This window comes from Cervus elaphus, chromosome 18 (assembly GCF_910594005.1).
Source record: "Cervus elaphus chromosome 18, mCerEla1.1, whole genome shotgun sequence".
NCBI lineage: Eukaryota > Metazoa > Chordata > Mammalia > Artiodactyla > Cervidae > Cervus > Cervus elaphus.
In genome coordinates, this window is record NC_057832.1 from 67,811,692 (window position 1) to 67,830,528 (window position 18,837).

Consider the following 18,837-nt stretch of genomic DNA (forward strand, 5'->3'; position numbering starts at 1 on the left):
AGTGTCCTTCTTTGTCTCTTTTCACAGCCTTTATTTGAAAGTCTATTTTATCTGATATGAGTATTGCGACTCCTGCTTTCTTTTGGTCTCCGTTTGCGTGAAATATTTTTTTCCAGCCCTTCACTTTTAGTCTGTATGTGTCTCTTGTTTTGAGGTGGGTCTCTTGTAGACCCCATATATAGGGGTCTTGTTTTTGTATCCATTCAGCCAGTCTTTGTCTTTTGGTTGGGGCATTCAACCCATTTACATTTAAGGTAATTATTGATAGGTATGGTCCCGTTGCCATTTACTTTGTTGTTTTGGGTTCACATTTGTACAACCTTTCTGTGTTTCCTGTCTAGAGAAGATCCTTTAGCATTTGTTGAAGAGCTGGTTTGGTGGTGCTGAATTCTCTCAGCTTTTGCTTGTCTGTGAAGCTTTTGAATTCTCCTTCATATCTGAATGAGATCCTTGCTGGGTACAGTAATCTAGGTTGTAGGTTATTCTCTTTCATTACTTTCAGTATGTCCTGCCATTCCCTTCTGGCCTGGAGGGTTTCTATTGATAGATCAGCTGTTATCCTTATGGGAATCCCTTTGTGTGTTATTTGTTGTTTCTCCCTTGCTGCTTTTAATATTTGTTCTTTGTGTTTGATCTTTGTTAATTTGATTAATATGTGTCTTGGGGTGTTTTGCCTTGAGTTTATCCTGTTTGGGACTCTCTGGGTTTCTTGGACTTGGGTGGCTATTTCCTTCCCCATTTTAGGGAGGTTTTCAGCTACTATCTCCTCGAGTATTTTCTCATGGCCTTTCTTTTTGTCTTCTTCTTCTGGGACTCCTATGATTCGAATGTTGGGGCATTTCACATTGTCCCAGAGGTCCCTGAGGTTGTCCTCATTTCTTTTGATTCTTTTTTTCTTTTTTCCTCTCTGCTTCATTTATTTCCACCATTTTATCCTCTACCTCACTTATCCTATCTTCTGCCTCCATTATTCTACTCTTGGTTCCCTCCAGAGTGTTTTTGATCTCATTTATTGCATTATTCATTTTTAATTGACTCTTTTTTTATTTCTTCTAGGTCTTTATTAAACATTTCTTGCATCTTCTCAATCTTTGTCTCCAGGCTATTTATCTGTAACTCCATTTTGTTTTCAAGATTTTGGATCATTTTTATTATCATTATTCTAAATTCTTTTTCAGGTAGATTCCCTATCTCCTCCTCTTTTGTTTGACTTGGAACATTTTTCATGTTCCTTTACCTGTTGGGTGTTTCTCTGCCTTTTCATCTTGTTTAGATTGCTGTGTCTGGAGTGGGCTTTCTGTGTTCTGGAGGTCTGTGGTTCCTTTTTATTGTGGAGGTTTTACCCAGTGGGTGGGGTTAGATGATTGGCTTGTCAAGGTTTCCTGGTTAGGGAAGATTGCGTCGGTGTTCTGGTGCGTGGAACTGGATTTCTTCTCTCTGGAGTGCAATGGAGTGTCCAGTAATGAGTTTTGAGATGGGTCTATGTGTTAGGTGTGACTTTGGGCAGCCTGTATGTTGACGTTCAGGGCTATGTTCCTGCATTGCTGGAGAATTTGCGTGGTATGTCTTGCTCTGAAACTTACTGGCTCTTGGGTGGTGGTTGGCTTCAGTGTAGGTATGGAGGCTTTGGACGGTCTCTTATTACTTAATGTTCCATTTAGTCAGGAGTTTTCTGGTGTTCTCAGGTTTTGGGCTTAAGTCTCCTGCCTCTGGATTTCAGTTTTATTCTTCCAGTAGTCTCAAGACTTCTCCAACTATACAGCACTGATAATAAAACTTCTAGGTTAATGGTGAAAAGATTCTCCACCATGAGGGACACCCAGAGAGGTTCACAGAGTTACATGAAAAAGAGGAGAGGGAGGATGGAGATAGAGATGAGCAGGAGGAGAAAAAAGGAGACTCAAGAGGAGAGAGACAGATCTACGCAGTTCTCTGTTCCCAGAGTGTTCTCCGTAGCCCAGACACCCACAAAGATTCACAGAATTGGATTGGGAAGAGACGGGGAAAGGAGGAAATAGAGGTGTTCCGAGGTAGAAAACAGAGAGTCAAAAGTGGGAGAGAGTAATCAACACACTCCTGAATAAAAATGGGAACTGAATATTGGCTTCTTAAGTGTCCAAAATTTATATCTCATACTGAAAAACAAAGATTAAAAGTTTAGAGTAGAGGTTAGACTCTTAAAAATACAATATTAAAAACCTAAACAAAAACACAAAAAAATTTTAGAAATATATATGAAGTTCAGTTTAAAAATAGGGCTTCTCTCTTTTTTTTTTTTGCAAGGTTATAGTGAAATGAAAATGAAAATTAAGGAGTAGTAGAGGAGTAATAGAGGACTTTAAAAGAAAATAAGAGAAAAAGAAAAAAAGAAAGAAAAGAAGACAAAAAAAGAAAAAAAATTCTTTTTCCTAATTAAACAAATCATAAAAATATATGAAAATGAAAGTTAAGGAGTAATGGGGGAGTAATAGGGAGTTTTAAAACAAAATAAAAGAAAAAATAAAAAAGAAAAGAAAAAAAATTTTTTTAATTAAAAAAAAAGGTAAAAATATATCTAGGAATTTCACTGGAGCTGTTGCGGTCAGTGTGGGTTCAGTTCAGTTTCTGATAGCTCCTCGTTCCAGCTTACACTTCTCGATATCTATGGGCCCCTTCTGGTGTAGTCGGTGTTATCTACAGGGATTTTAATCTGTTGCACTGGTCCCTTCTGAAGCGGTTCCCTTTGTTTATTTGGCTTGTTTGCCAGTCTCTTCAGTGCCTAATTTCCGCCCTGACACAGGCGGGCGGAGGCGGTCTCTTGTTCAGGTTGCTAGTTCCGTCGCGCTGCGGGGAGGGAGGGGTGCTGCTTTCCCTGTCTATGCTGCTCAGACTCCCGGCTGCTCTATATGGAGCGTTCCCTGCATTGCATGCAGTTCCAGTTTTCGGGTACTCCACAAAAGCGCAGACTCAGTTGCACCTGCGTTTTGTGTCTTCCCCGGCCTGAGCAGCTCAGGCAGCCAGGAGTTTGACGGGCGCACTCTCCCCGGGTGCGGTGCACCTTCTCCCCTCCAAGGTCCCAGCCTCAGTTTCCGCCCGCGCTGGTCGGGTGCATGCGCCTTGTGTTTAGCTGCAACCCTCCCAGCATATGTCAACCATCCAGAATCTCAGAAAGTCTTTGGTTAGAAACTGGAGGCCTGTTTGCAGTGTGGTAGGGGATGCCGTCTTTGGGGCTGAGTTTGCCCCTTTCCCCTACCCCTGCCTCCTGCCTCCGGCGGGGCTGGGCTGGTCCGCAGCCGGCTAGCTCCTCTGGACTTGCTTGGTCCCTTTGTTCTGTGAACGGCCGGCAGTGTGTTCGGGCCGGTTAATTTTCTCTCTCTTTTGCTGTCCTACAGTTTAAGTTGCTATCTCACAAAACCTCCCTCCAATTGCCCTCAGGGCACTCAGGCCTGGTCCTTACCCTAAGCAATGCCGCCCGCTCCTCTCCGTTCCGCCCCCACTTGCTGGTGGCGGATGCGGGCGTCTGGGGTACTTTTCTGCTGGGAGTTGCTTTTAGGCATGTAATCTGTGGGTTTTATTTATTTTTCCTCCCAGTTAGGTTGCCCTCCGAGATTCGAAAACTTCCCCCAGACCCGCCAGTGCGAGGGTTTCCTGGTGTTTGGAAACTTCCTCTATTAAGACTCCCTTCCCGGGATGGGTCTCCGTCCCTAGCTCTTTTGTCTCTCTTTTTATCTTTTATATTTTGTCCTATCTCCTTTCGAAGACAATGGGCTGCTTTTCTGGGCGCCTGATGTCTTCAGCTAGCGATTAGAAGTTGTTTTGTGAAGTTTGCTCTGCGTTCAATTGTTCTTTCGATGAATTTGTAGGGGAGAAAGTGGTCTCCCCGTCCTATTCCTCCACCATCTTGGCTCTTCCCCCAAGCAGATTCTTTACCATCTGAATTGCCAGGGAAGCCATGGAGGATCTTTTTTTATATTGGAGAATAGTTGATTAACAATGGTGTGTTAGTTTCAGGTACACAGCAGAGTGATTCAGTTATCCATATAGATGTATTTATTTTCTTTCAAATTTTGTTCCCATTTAGGTTATTAGAGAATACTGAGCAGAGTTCCCTGTGCTATACAGTAGGTCCCTCTTAGCTATTTATTTTCAATATAGTAGTGTGTGCATGTCAATACCAAACTCCCAATCTATCCCTCTCCTGCACCCTTTCCTCTGGTAATCATAGATTTGTTTTCTAAGACTGTGAGTCTGCTTTGTGTTTTGTAAAAAGTTCATTTGTATCACTGTTTTTTAGATTCTTCATATAAGCAAAACCATATATTTGTCTTTCCCTGTCTGACTTACTATGGAGCTTTTTAAGAAAGTAACCTTCAGTCAAAATCTGGGACCTCAATCCAAAAGCAAAATCAAAGTACATAGAATTATAGATGAGCTAAATTTATCCAGGTATGTATATCATTGAAAGGACCAGGATAGTAATGCGCTCAAGTATGCTGACCCTGAATCGTGTGTGGTGACACAGGAGGGGAAGATGGAAAATATGATCCCAATTCTTGGAGAGAAGATGTGAGTAAGGAAAGAAGTGGAAGAGCAAAATGTCTTGGAGGGTCTGATTCACAAGTCATGTGAATCACAAAGCGGGAACCGATCATCAGGAAAATTCTGACTGCTCTCTGGAGGGGCACCAGTCAGACTGAAAGGAGAACTTTTAAAGAGTCAACTTGAATGAGATGTAATTTACACACCTTTTAAAAGATTCACCTCTTTGAAATTTTTCATTTTCATCTTGAGATAACTGTATATTCACACGCAGTTATAAGAAATAATACAGAAAGATTCCACGAACTATTTACCTAAGCTGGTAGCCAAGTGAAGTTATAGTAAAATAGCACAATATTATTTTATAAAATATGGTGTATATTTTATATAGAGAGTATACAGTGTACATTTATAAGAAGATGTATTAAAAATATATACAGTATACTATCACAAAAAGATATTGACATTGATACAGTGGAAAAGAAGAGCATTTCCATCACAAGGCTCCCTCATGCAGCCTTTATAATCACACACCTCTTTCACCCCCTACTTTCCCACCCACCACCACTAGTCCCTGGTAACCACTAATCTCTTCTCCATTTCTATGGGTTTGTCATTTTAGAAACAATATTTAAATGAAATCATACAATGTGTGACCTTTTATGGTAGGACTTTCTTTTTTAGTTAGCATGATTCCCTGGAAATGTATCCAAGTTGTTGTATCAGTATTTCATTCTTTTTTATTGCTGAGTATTATTCCATGGTATGGATGACCACAGTTTGCTTAGCCAGTCCCCTAATGAAGGACAGAATGTACTAATTTTAAGATTTGATGAGTTTTGACAAATTGAAATACCCACAGAATCGTTGCTGGAATCAATAAATAGGACAATTACCCAGGAGAAAAGAAAATACACATTCACACATAAACTACATGAATACTTGTAGCAGTTTAATTCATAATAGCTAAAAACCCTGGTGGCTCAGATGGTAAAGAGTCTGCCTGCAGTGTAGGAGACCTGGGTTCGATCCCAGTGTCGGGAATATCCCCTGGAGAAGGAAATGGCAACCTACTCCAGTACTCTTGCCTGGAGAATCCCATGGACAGAGAAGCCTTGCAGGCTTAGTCCATGGGGTTGCAGAGTCAGACACGACTGAGCAGCTTCACTTCTCTTTCTTTAAAAAACTAGAAAAAATCCAAATGACCAACCACAGATGAATAAAAATGAATAAAGAATGATGTAGCTGTACAAGGCAATACTACTCAGTAGTAAAAAGAAATGAACTACTGATATAAATGTCACACATAGTGAAAAAAGACAAGACATAAAAGAGCATATGCTCTACGGTTTCTTTTATATGGATTTCTAGGACAGGTAAAACTAATCCAGGTGTCAGAAAGCAGATAGTGATTGCTGAGGGCTGGGTGAATGAGCGGAGAGACTGACTGCAAAGGGGCATGAGAAAGCTTTTCGTGGTTAGAGAACGTTTTAAACCCTCAACTTGGAAAGAATCTATTGCTCAGAATAAAAAGACTTCCCTTTCACAGAAGTCAAGAAACTGATGAAAAAAAAAACTTGTTTGTGGAGGCTAGGAAAAGAGTAAGGTAGGAATAGAGGCCTAAAGAATCAAGGTATGGATGAATAATGAACCCCAAAGGTGAAAACAGAGAAAATTTGGGGGAAAAGCTTAACAAGGCTTCAAATTGCAGAAAGCTGGTTGGAGCATTGTAACACCAGGATGTGAGCTTCATCTATTTATTGTCAAGTTTGTAATATGCAAATTCCCCCTCAGCTTGTGGTCTTTACACAGCTGTGTGTGCTGTTTTTCTTTGGGTCCTGTAGGAGAATTTAGCCCAGGACACACAGAAATATTGGGACAGCAAGTGTGATCTTTGAAAGAAACAATTCTCTGGTTCCATTAATTGGTTATGACATGAAATTACATCTAATAGCAGAAAGCAAACAAAGAACAATTTCTTTGTTTTTCTTGGGTCGGGTCTCTCTCATGATGAAATACATCATGATATTTCCCACCAATGTCCTTCTGGAAGCCCTCTCTATTCCTCTGAAAAACTTGTAGTGCTAATGTAGTAAATAGCATGTGCTGTGCTGTGCTTAGCCACTCAGTCGTGTCTGACTCTTTTGTGACTGCATGGACTGTAGCCCACCAGGCTCCTCTGTCTATGGGAATTCTCCAGGCAAGAATACTGGAATGGGTTGCGACGCCCTCCTCCAGGGGATCTTCCCAACCCAGGGATCGAACCAGGGTCTTCTGAATTGCAGGCAGATTCTTTACCACCTGAGTCACCAGGGAAGCCCAAGAATACTGGAGTGGGTAGCCTATCCCTTCTCCAGAGGATCTTCCCAACCCAGGAATAGAATTGGGGTCTCCTGCATTGCAGGCAGATTCTTTACCAGCTTAGCTACCAGGGAAGCCCAGTAAATGGCATATTCAGACAGAAATAAGTCCTTTTATCACATTATATGTGCCAAATCCCTCCCACCCTTGAAGGAGACAGTACTTACCTGGGTTGTAGGGAGAGAAACTGGAGCAAAAATGATGGAACACTGAAAGTGTGAATTGAGTCTGAAAGAGAACAAAAGAAATGAGGTTTAAATCTAGGTGAGAGTTCGGATAAACATCCATTCCAGGGAGATTGGAGGTGAAAGAGAAGTGAGCTACAGTTACTGGAATTCAGAACTAGGGAAACAAAGTAAAAGAAACAGGAAGCAAGCTGGAATTAAATTGGCAGTGGGGAGAACTATCCGCAGATGCTGAAACTACTGGGTAAAAGATGGTTCTGGAATAGGATATTTGTACGGTGTAAAGTGTCCCCTCATAGATTTCTTATCAGTTGTAAAGGGAGCAAAGTGCTTTTTCACTCGCTGAGTCTAGTTGGTGGTGACAAGCTTCCCAAGAGTGATTCAGACTAACAATGCATATGTGGATGTGACACAGTGCCAGCTACCCATGTCACCCATGAAGCGTTCATGCCAAAAATGTTTAATCTGAAGCTCATCACACCTAACTCCTCCAGAAACACAAAGAATAGAGGGATAAATAAAATGAAGCCAGAGGCAACAGGCAAATCCAGAGTGTTTGCTATTCTATAAGAGGATTTGCCTGGGCCCCACATATTATTAGTAATACTAATTAGTAATAGTAACAGATAGAAGGGAGAATTTCACCTCTTAATATAATACTGTAGGTTCTAGATAAAGTTAACTGACAGTTATAACTCAGATGGCTAAAGAAGAAACTCCTGATAAATCTGTCTATCCAGTGCTTAATAAGAAAAAATCAGAGGTTAAGACCAGGGTCTCACAGAATAGAATCACAGACTTAGAGAACAAACTTATGGTTGTTGGGGTATGGTCAGGGGAAGGATGGGGGCAAGGGATAGCTAGGGAGTTTGGAATTTACCTGTACATACTGCAGTTTTTAAAATGGAGGGCCAACAAGGACCTACTATACAGCACATGGAACTCTGCTCAATGTTAAGTGGCAGCCTGTATGGGAGGGGAGTTTGGAGGAGAAGGGATACAAGTGTATGTATGACTGAGTCCCTTCGCTGTTCACCTGAAATATCACAACATTGTTAATTGGCTATATCCCAATACATAAGGAATAAAACCCATACATAAGCTTAAAAAGTTTTAGAAGAAGAAACACATAAAGGAGAAGGCCTCTCAGTGACCAGTCTGAGAAGGTAGAAGGTATTAGTCAACTCAACATAAGAGTTAATGTAATAAGAAATTGAAATAGAGGAAAGAGGCAGAGAACTTATTTTAAAATATGTTGTCTGATTTTTAAAATGTGTAGGCCCTCTGAATTTCTTTCACTGAAGACAATAAAGTACTCTTGGGTCTCCAAAAAAAAAAAAAAAAAAATAGTAGTCCTAAGACAGGAATTTTTTGGAGATGTACAAATGTTAAAATTCATATCAATTACAAAATGAAATAGCCCTGCAAAACTGAACTTTTTAACAATCTTTTTTTTAAAAAACAATGATTAATGTTGTTAATCAACTACAGTCCAATACAAAATAAAATGTTTTTAAAATAATATTTTTTTTTAAAAGACCAGGGTCTCACTATGGAGCATTTGTAGGATGTAAGTACACATTTAACTAAACAATTAAATAAGTATAGTTTTTATTCAACATAAGTTGAGTCATTTTTAATTCGTCCTTTTGTTGTTCTTATAGAATCTCACATAAAATAAACGGCTGTTCTGATATTCTTGTAGCTTTTTACTAGTCCTTGGTAGACCCCAGTTCATTTCAGTACTCAGAGAGAGCACCTTACAGGAGAATTCTGTTAATTCAGTGGAATCAGCCCAAGTATTCTGCACCAGCTGGCCAACACAAGTAAATCTAAGTCCCTGATGGATTTTGATAAAAAATAACCCAAGACAGGTCCCTTCAAAAGATATAATTCTGTTCCCTACACTTTATTTTGAAAAATCTCAAGCATACAGAATATTCAAAAAAACTATTTTAATAAATATATCTTTGTACTCTCCTTGTAGGTTCAAGAATTGTTAACATTTTGCCCAATTTAATTTATATATTTATATCAAAACTTTCTCCTCCATAAGCCCAATATTATTTTTATACCCAAGAAAGTAAAAAAAAAAAAAAAATTATCTACCATCCAGTGACTCAAGTCCTAAAAGATGATGCTGTGAAAGTGCTGCACTCAATATGCCAGCAAATTTGGAAAACTCAGAGTGGCCATGGGACTGGAAAAGGTCAGTTTTCATTTAATGCCAAAGAAAGGCAATGCCAAAGAAAGCTCAAACTACCACACAATTGCACTCATCTCACATGCTAGCAAAGTAATGCTCAAAATTCTACAAGCCAGGCTTCAGTAATATGTGAACCATGAACTTCCCGATGTTCAAGCTGGATTTAGAAAAGGCAGAGGAGCCAGTGATCAAATTTCCAACATCCGCTGGATCATTGAAAAAGCAAGAGAGTTCCAGAAAAACATCTATTTCTGCTTTATTGACTATGCCAAATTTTTTGACTGTGCGGATCACAATAAACTGTGGAAAATTCTGAAAGAGATGGCAATACCAGACCACCTGACCTGCCTCTTGAGAAATCTGTATGCAGGTCAGGAAGCAACAGTTAGAACTGCACATGGAACAACAAAGACTGGTTCCAAATTGGGAAAGGAGTATGTCAAGGCTGTATATTGTCAGTCTGCTTATTTAACTTATATGCAGAGTACATCATGAGAAATGCTGGGCTGGATGAAACACAAGCTGGAATGAAGATTGCTGAGAGAAATATCAATAACCTCAGATATGCAGATGCTACCACCCTTATGGCAGAAAGTGAAGAAGAACTAAAGAGCCTCCTGATGAAAGTGAAAGAGGAGAGTGAAAAAGTTGGCTTAAAACTCAACATTCAGAAAACTAAGATCATGGCATCTGGTCCCATCACTTAATGGCAAATAGAAAGGGAAACAGTGGAAACAGTGGATGACTTTATTTTTGGGGGGCTCCAAAATCACTGAAGATGGTGATTGCAGCCATGAAATTAAAAGATGCTTACTCCTTGGAAGGAAAGTTATGACCAACTTAGATAGCATATTAAAAAGCAGAGACATTACTTCGCCAACAAAGGTCCTTCTAGTTAAGGCTATGGTTTTTTCCAGTAGTCATGTATGGATGTAAGAGTTGGACTGTAAAGAAAGCTGAGCGCTGAAGAATTGAATCTTTTGAACTGTGGTGTTGGAGAAGACTCTTGAGAGTCCCTTGGACTACAAGGAGATCCAATCAGTTTGTCCTAAAGGAGATCAGTCCTGGGTGTTCATTGGAAGGACTGATGTTGAAGCTGAAACTCCAATACTTTGGCTACTTGATGTGAAGAGCTGACTCATTTGAAAAGACCCTGATGCTGGGAAAGATTGAGGGCAGGAGGAGAAGGGGATGACAGAGGATGAGATGGTTGGATGGCATCACCAACTCAATGGACATGAGTTTGGGTAAACTCCGGGAGTTGGTGATGGACAGGGAGGTCTGGAGTGCTGCAGTCCATGGGGTCACAAAGAATCAGACACGACTGAGCGACTGAACTGAACTGAACTGGTCCAGTGACTCAATTTCCAAGTTGTCCAAACAATATATTTAATAGCTTTCCTCAGTGAATCAGAATCTAATCAAAACTTACTTATTGTATTATTTATGTGGATTGTTGTTGTTCAGTCACTAAGTCATGTCTGACTCTTTGCAACTCCATGGACTGCAGCATGCCGGGTTCCCTTGTCCTTCACTATCTCCTGGAGTTTGCTCAAACTCATTCCACTGAGTCAGTAATGCCATCCAACCATCTCATCCACTGTTACTCCTTTCTCCTCGTGCCTTCAGTCTTTCCCTGCATCAGGGTCTTTTCTAATGGGTCAGTTCTTTGCATCAGATGGCCAAAGTATTGGAGTTTCAGCTTCAGCATCAGTCCTTCCAATGAAGATTCAGGGTTGATTTCCTTAAGGATAGACTGGTTTGATCTCCTGGCAGTCCAAGGGACTTTCAAGAGTCTTCTCCAGTCTTTATGTGTGATTGACCTCTTTATCTCTTATAGTTTTGAATGATCTCTTTATTTTTTCCTTACTGTTTTTTTCTGCTTTCTTTTCAAAATTGTCATGACACTGACATTTTGCAGAGTCCAGGAAAGCTCTCCTGTGCATGAGGGGTTGGAAAGCTTGACTGTACTGGGGCCTGAGAGCATGGGGAATTGTGTACCAGGGCTTTGGAAAGCATAGCAAGAAAGATCTCCATGTGGGCTCAGAGTGAGCTTCAAGACCAGCAGCCCTGTCTGCCTTCAACACAAAGGTTCCAACATGAAGATGCCATAGACCAAAAAACTCCTTGAGGTCACCCATAAACATTTTCATCCACTCATATGATCATGGAGGGGGTGATGGACATGTACAATCAACTGAGACTGGATCTCTAGCCAATTTGGTAAGTGGATGCTAATATGATCATGGAGGGGGTGATGGACATGTACAATCAACTGAGACTGGATCTCTAGCCAATTTGGTAAGTGGATGCTAAGTTGGAGTATAGTGATTTAGAAAATTAAGGGAGGTCTGGATTGGAGAACATAGCCTGAGCACTTGGCTTTTCTCACCTTTGTCCAAAATTCCCATTGAAGTAACAGTAAAGGTATACAAAAGGTGATCAATAGGAAACCACAGGGAGAACAGGAAGGGGGACCAGTAGCCAGAGCATTGATGAAGTTATGTAGTATGGCAAGTAGACTGGATCTTTATGATGATCTATCAGAGTGCAGGGAGCTAATCCTGGGAAGAGACCCAGGGGGAAAGGGGATACAAAGACACAGACACAGATCTTTCCAGCAGATTCCATTTTGGCTTAGAGGCTGCAGGCACTGGGAGCAAGAATGGACTACGGAGCAATAATCAAGCAATAATCAAGGACTGGGTACAGAACAGCTGGGTCAGTGGGTCCCATCTATATTTAGAGGGAGCAAATGCTTAAAGCAGCAATACTTTTTGCATGCATGCTAAGTTGCTTCAGGAGTGTCCAACTCTTTGTGATCCTGTGGACTGCAGACTACCAAGTTCCTCTGTCCATGGGATTCTTCAAGCAAGAATACCGGAGTGGATTGCCATACCCTCCTCCAGGAGATCTCCCCAACCCAGGGTTCGAACCTGTGTCTCTGATGTCTCCTGCATTGGCAGGTGGGTTCTTTATCACTAGCACCACCTGGGAAGTTGCTGTCTGAAGAAACTAAAAGATTTGCCTGAAAATACCATTCATGTTCACAGATATAAATATTAGGGAATATAAACCGATAACCTGTGATCACTGGACTATCAAAGAAAATCATCAGTCCCAGAGACAAGAACCAACATGAACAAACAAAAAATAAACCTCAAATTAACAGATGATTCTGGAAACAGAGAGTTTAAAAACAAAGCAAATCAGTTTTTAATTAAAATCCCAGAAGAGAGTTAAAGAGACACGTCCTTAAAAAAGGAATTGGCTGCTGTGAAAAAATGAACAACCAGAAATACCAAAAGGCTTGATGAAATGAAGTGAAGTGAAAGTCTTTCAGTTGTGTTCAACTCTTTGCGACCCCATAGACTATACAGTCTATGGAGTTATCTACCAACTCCGGAGTTGGTAGCCTTTCCCTTCTCCAGGGGAATCTTCCCAACCCAGGGATCAAACCCAGGTCTCCCTCATTGCAGGCCCATTCTCTACCAGCTGAGCCACAAGGGAAGCCCAAAATGCATGATGGCTAATGCTAAAAGCATTCACTAAAAGGGTCAGAGGATAAAGTAAGGAATCTTCTAGAAAAGCACAGAGCAAAAAAAAAGGAAGAAAGGTAGGAGATAAGGAGATGTGATGTAGAAGATCCAACAAGGATTTAGACAGAACTTCCAGAAAAGAGAATACAAAAAATGAGATGAAAATGAAGAAAATACAGAAAGAAATTTCCCGAGGTTGAAGAGAAACAAGCTTTTCTTTTGAAAGTCTTATGTAGTGCCAAGAAAGAATGGTGATAAATACCCACACCCATTTGCATCCTAACAACAGTTCAGAATGTCAAGGATAAAGACAAGATTCTCAATGCTTCTAGAAATGAAAACACACATACACATGGACACATACACAGACACATGAAGTAAACCACAAAAGAGAAAGATCATTTGACCTCTCACTTTTAATCAGTAGGCAGCCAGGAAGCCAGGCTTTTTTAGCGTTCTGATGGCTACCATTCTTCCAGTCAAATGTACCTGCAAATAAGATATCCTCATTCTGACTTAGTTCACTCTGTATGATTGACTCTCGGTCCACCCGTATCCCTACAAATGATCCAACTTCGTTCTCTTCTATGGCTGAGTATGACTTCCTTGGTGGCTCAGTGGTAAAGAATTGAGACTTGGGTTCGATCTCTGGGTCAGGAAAATCCCCTGGAGTAAGAATTAGCAATCCACCCCAGTATTCACACCTGGAAAATTCCATGGACAGAGGAGCCTTGCAGACTACAAACTACAGGATACAGCCTATAGACTATATAGACTCTGCGCGACCCCATAGACGGCAGCCCACCAGGCTCTCCTGTCCCTGGGATTCTCCACACAATATTCCATTGTATTTATGTACCACATGTTTTTTTACCCATTAATCTGTGCAATTTAGAAAAATGGTACGGATGAAACTCTTTGCAGGGCAGGAATAGAGATGCAGATGCAGAGAACAGACATAGGGACATGGGGGCGGGGAGAATGGGGAGGTGGGATAAATTGGGAAATTGGGATTGAAATATATTCACTACCATTTGTAAGATAGATAGCTAGTAGGACCTTGCCGTATAGCACAGGAAGCTTAACTTGGTGCTCTATGATGACCTAGAGGGGTGGAATGGGGGTTGAGGGGGTGGGAGGGAAGATCAAGAAGTGGGGGTATATGTATATACATATAGCTGATTCACTTTATAATACAGAAACTAAAACAACATTGTAAAGTAAATATATGTCAATAAATTAAAAAATTTAAAACATTAAAAAAGATATTGTCATACATGAAGATTCTCAGAAATGTTCATCTTCCATTCATGCTTTCTAAAAAGTCAACTTTCTTATATAATTCAGTGAAAAAAATCTTACAAAGCAGAAGTCAAGGTATTCAAGAAACATGGGACATAACTAAAGGGTAATGAAAAGAAATCCTGGGAATACAGTGAGGGAGTAAGTGACGTTGGGATGGAAAATCTGAAGGCTTTGTGGAGAATGTCTTCAAGAGGAAAGTGGATTCCACGTGTAAGGGTATGGGAGACTTTAATATGTTTTGGCAATTCCCAAACTCCAAGGATGGAAAACCACAGTCATGATGCCTCCATGAAGTAAATGAAAATATACCCAAATTGTGGGAAACTGACAGAATCCACAAGAGAGAATCTGTTCAGTCTTTTACACCTGACACATTGCTCTTCAGGAGTGACTGGCTTAATGACATAAGATTATATTCCTTGCCTTTACGTACAGTCATACTATTTGGTTCGGCCATGCATAATAATATATAAGTTCAAGGTTTGGTTGCACCGAGGCAGTATGGCAAAAACAAATCCTTGTTCATGGGCTTCTACAGCTGGGATGAATGACCATCTGTTCTACGCACCCTCAGCTTCCTTTGTATCATTTCTGCTTCTCCCCTTCTTCCTAGCCTCTCAGTTTTGGTGACTTAGGCTCTATCCTCTCTATCTTTGGTTTGCTGCAATAACTCCCTATCTGTTCTTCCCTGTGCCTTTTGGTGTCCCCTTTAATCCATTCTCTATTTGGTAGGATGAACCATCAATATAAAAAACCAGTCATCACAGTCTCTTGCTTAAAATATTTCAAATCAAAAAACCCTCAAACAAAAAACTTTTCAGTGCCTTCCCATTAACCTTAAACCAAGGGCTTCCAAATTTTAAATTTTGCCCTCTGCTCTTGGATTCAATTTTGATATTCTCACACTTTAACCAAATTGACTTTTTAAAGGTCAATTTAAAAAGCACTATAATATCTATAGACCTTTGTACAAACTGCTCTTCTTGATCTAGAACCCCTCCCCATTACCCACTCACAGACCCCTCCCCATCCTGGCTAACACCTACTCACTCACCCTTTGGGTTTCAGCTCTAGCAGAGTTTCCCCAGGAGGGTTTACAGATGATGGTAGCATCCCTGCCCCCCTGTGGTACTGCAGCCTTCCATTACTATATCCTTCTACTATAGTCTCTCTTTTTAACTAGGTTGAAAGTGCCAGGAGGGGGACCCCCGAGATTCTCATGCCCACCACTGAAGCCTCCCTTCTTCTCACAGTGGCTGTCAGTTAAGGCATTCAGCACACGTTGGATTAATGGATGACAGAGAGAAGAAGGCCCTGTACACAGGCCTCCCTGTCACCCTGTTTGTCCCAGGGCTGACCCCAGTGGCTCTGGACTGCAGGTGCCTGCCTGCTCCACAGACCTTGTTATCTCTGGTACAGCAGCTTCCTGGAGCTGAGGTCACTCTACCCCCAGAGTGGTTTCAAGACTGGAGTCAAGCCAACATAAGCCTGATTCTAAGACAGGAAAAGAGAACAGATTCTTCAAGTTATAGATCAAGGAAGTTGAGGCTGATTTGAGGAAGAAGTCTGAAGCAAATTATGAAATGTATTATTAAATGCACAGGACCCATTTGCAGTCCAATAAGTGTTTTTAAAAAATGAATTAGAAATGAATATTTGTAAATGCTTAGGAAGGAAAGAGTTGATCAACATGAGTCATCATTGATTAACAATATAACAGGCCATTTTTGCAGTTGGGGTTTTCATGGTGACATTTGAGCCCTCATCCCTCTTATCTTGAGGTTCTGAAGGCACAACAGAGAATAAAGAGGTGGGAAACATAGAGTTATTAAATCTGGGTATTTCATCCAAATATCTCTCTATCCTTCAACAGTGCAAAGCTGTCCTGTAAGCATGGTTGTGGGAGGCAGTTTAGACTTGAGGCTTCAGTGAATTTTGTTCTTTAGCTAGCCCTCTCTTTCATGCATCCTTTTCTCCTAGCCATCTTGAGACTGAGGTGGGTGGTCCTGCAGAGGAGATCTTGAGTCCACTTCCCTACCCGCAGGCTGGCCCATCTGCAGAGAGTCTAGCCCTGCCCTGGTGGAATTCCTGCAGGTATGAGTGATAAGCTGCACTTAGATTCTGATCCTTATTATCAAGTGATCCCTCTCTCTACCACAGCATGACCTGATGATTGAATTATCTGGGCTCTGACCAGGAGCTAAAATAAAATCAGAGTCATTCCCTCCCCTATGGATAGAAACGGATAGGTGGGAAAAGGGAGATGTTGCTGCTTTTTATTTGCTGATTAGAGGGCTGTTCTAGATAATAATAGTTAAGCTAACAATTAGTGAATGCTTGTACATGCCAAGCCCTGCTTTAAGAGCTTTACTGTGTTAACTCATTTAATCCTTACTCAACCCTCCCAGGTAGGTATAGTTTTAGTCCATGAGTTAAGTCACTTGCATAGGGTAATGCAGCTAGTAAATGTCAATGCTGGAATTTATGTCTAATAACCAAGTCCAGAGATAGAGCCCTTCCACATGATACCACCACAATGCCCTCTCTGCATAGAGTGCCTGCTGTAGACCACCAGCTAGCCCAGGGTGAAGGTGGATTTCTCTAAGGCATTTGACACATCTAAGATGTTTTTATGAATACAATAGAAAAATAAGGCTTGGCAATGGCACAATTAAGAGGGTTATTATTAGTAACTGAATGAACCAGATAACCCAAAGAATGCTGATCCCCACAATGGCAGAGGGAGTTTGTTAATAGGGTGTCACCCAGAACCTTAGTATTCTATCTGACCTGCAGACATGGAGAGACACTGGACGCCTGAATCAAACCCAAAGAGACTTAGAGATGGTGGACCAGAGACTTTGGTTTCTAAGACTAACCTCGTAAGGACGGACATTGCCTAATGGTAACACAGCAAAGAATTTTCAGTCTTCCCCTTGCACTGGATGAATCTGAAAAATAACTGCCAAGAACTTGGGCTATATCAGTTCAGTTCAGCTGCTCAGTCGTGTCCGACTCTTTGTGACCCCATGGACTGCAGCTTGCCAGGCCTCCCTGTCCATTGCCAACTCCCGGAGTTTACTCAAACTCATGTCCATTGAGTCAGTGATGCCATCCAACCATCTCATCCTTTATCGTCCCCTTCTCCTCCTGCCTTCGATTTTTGCCAGCATCGGGGTCTTTTCTAATGAGTCAGTTCTTCGAATCAGGTGGCCAAAGTATTGGAGTTTCAGCTTCAGCATCAGTCCTTCCAATGAAGATTCAGTATTGATGTCCTTTAGGATGGACTGGTTGGATCTCCTTGCAGTCCAAGGGACTCTCAAGAGTCTTCTCTAACACCACAGTTCATAAATTGCTTTTAATGGCTAGTTAGTTCATTTATATGACAATTAACTTTTTAAAAAGACAGAGACAGGTGTCCGTTACAAAAAGGTGAGAGATTTGAAGCCCTATCACCTGAAATGGAGTTAGATAGATGAGAATGTTTAATACTCAGAAGAGAAAATGTAGGTAGAATTCTAGGGTTATCTTCAAGGATCTGAAAGGTTATCTCCCTAGGAAGGATGTGACTTACTCCGTGTTAACTGCAGAGGGCAGAGCTGGGACCAAAGGTTACAAGGAGGTGGAGTTGTCTAATCGCTGTGAAAAGTTCCCTGTCTACCCTTGGAACAATTATGACAGCTAACATTTACTGAATGTTCATGATGTCTGCACTAAAGGTCTTTATGAGCCTGAGCTAGAAAGTTGTGGATCAAATTCATACTTATTATTATAAGCATCTCATCATCATTAGTAAAGGCTTCATTTACTGACTGCTTATTAAATTACCTCATCTGATAGCTGCCCTGTTGACTGTTATTACTGTATCATTACTGTTTTACAGATGGGGAAATAAAGACGCGAAATTACTTTCCTGGAATCATCCTGCTTTAAGTTATTGGTTTATAATGATCTGCACCCAAGTATTCATGCTCCTGATACTAACTCCTGGGGTTATGCATATAATAAGGGGTCAGATCAGAGTGGTTCACTAGAAATATAATGTGAGCCACTAATGAGAACCATGTGTATAATCTTATTTCTCCTAGTAGTTGCATTTAAAATGTAAAAAGAAACCAGTAAAATTATTTTAAATTAGTATATATAGTATACATTTATGTCTTAACCCAATAATTAACCCAACTGAATCATCACATCTAAACTATCATCATTTGTTGGAATGATGTAATCAACATTAAAATTATTAACCAGCTATTTTATCTTCTATTTTCACATGAAGTCTAGAGTCTATTTTACACTTACAGAACATCTTAGCACTAGCCATGTTTCAAGCATTCAATACCTGCTTGGAGCTCTTGGCTGCTAATGGACAGTCAGTTATTATTCAGTCGCTAAGATGTGTTCGACAGTTTTTGACCCCATGATCTGTAGCACACCAGGCTTTTCCGTCCTTCACTCTCTACCAGAGTTTGCTCAAATTCATTTCCATTGAGTTGGTGATGTTATCTAACCATCTCATCCTCTGCCGCCTGTCTCCTCTTGCCCTCAATCTTTCCCAGCATCAGGGTCTTCTCCAATGAGTTGGCTCTTCGCATCAGGTGGCCAAAGTATTGGAGTTTCAGCTTCAGCATCAGTCTTTCCAGTGAATAATTAGGGTCAATTTTATTTAGGATTGATTGGTTTGACCTCCTTGCAGTCCAAGGGACTCTCAAGAGTCTTCTCT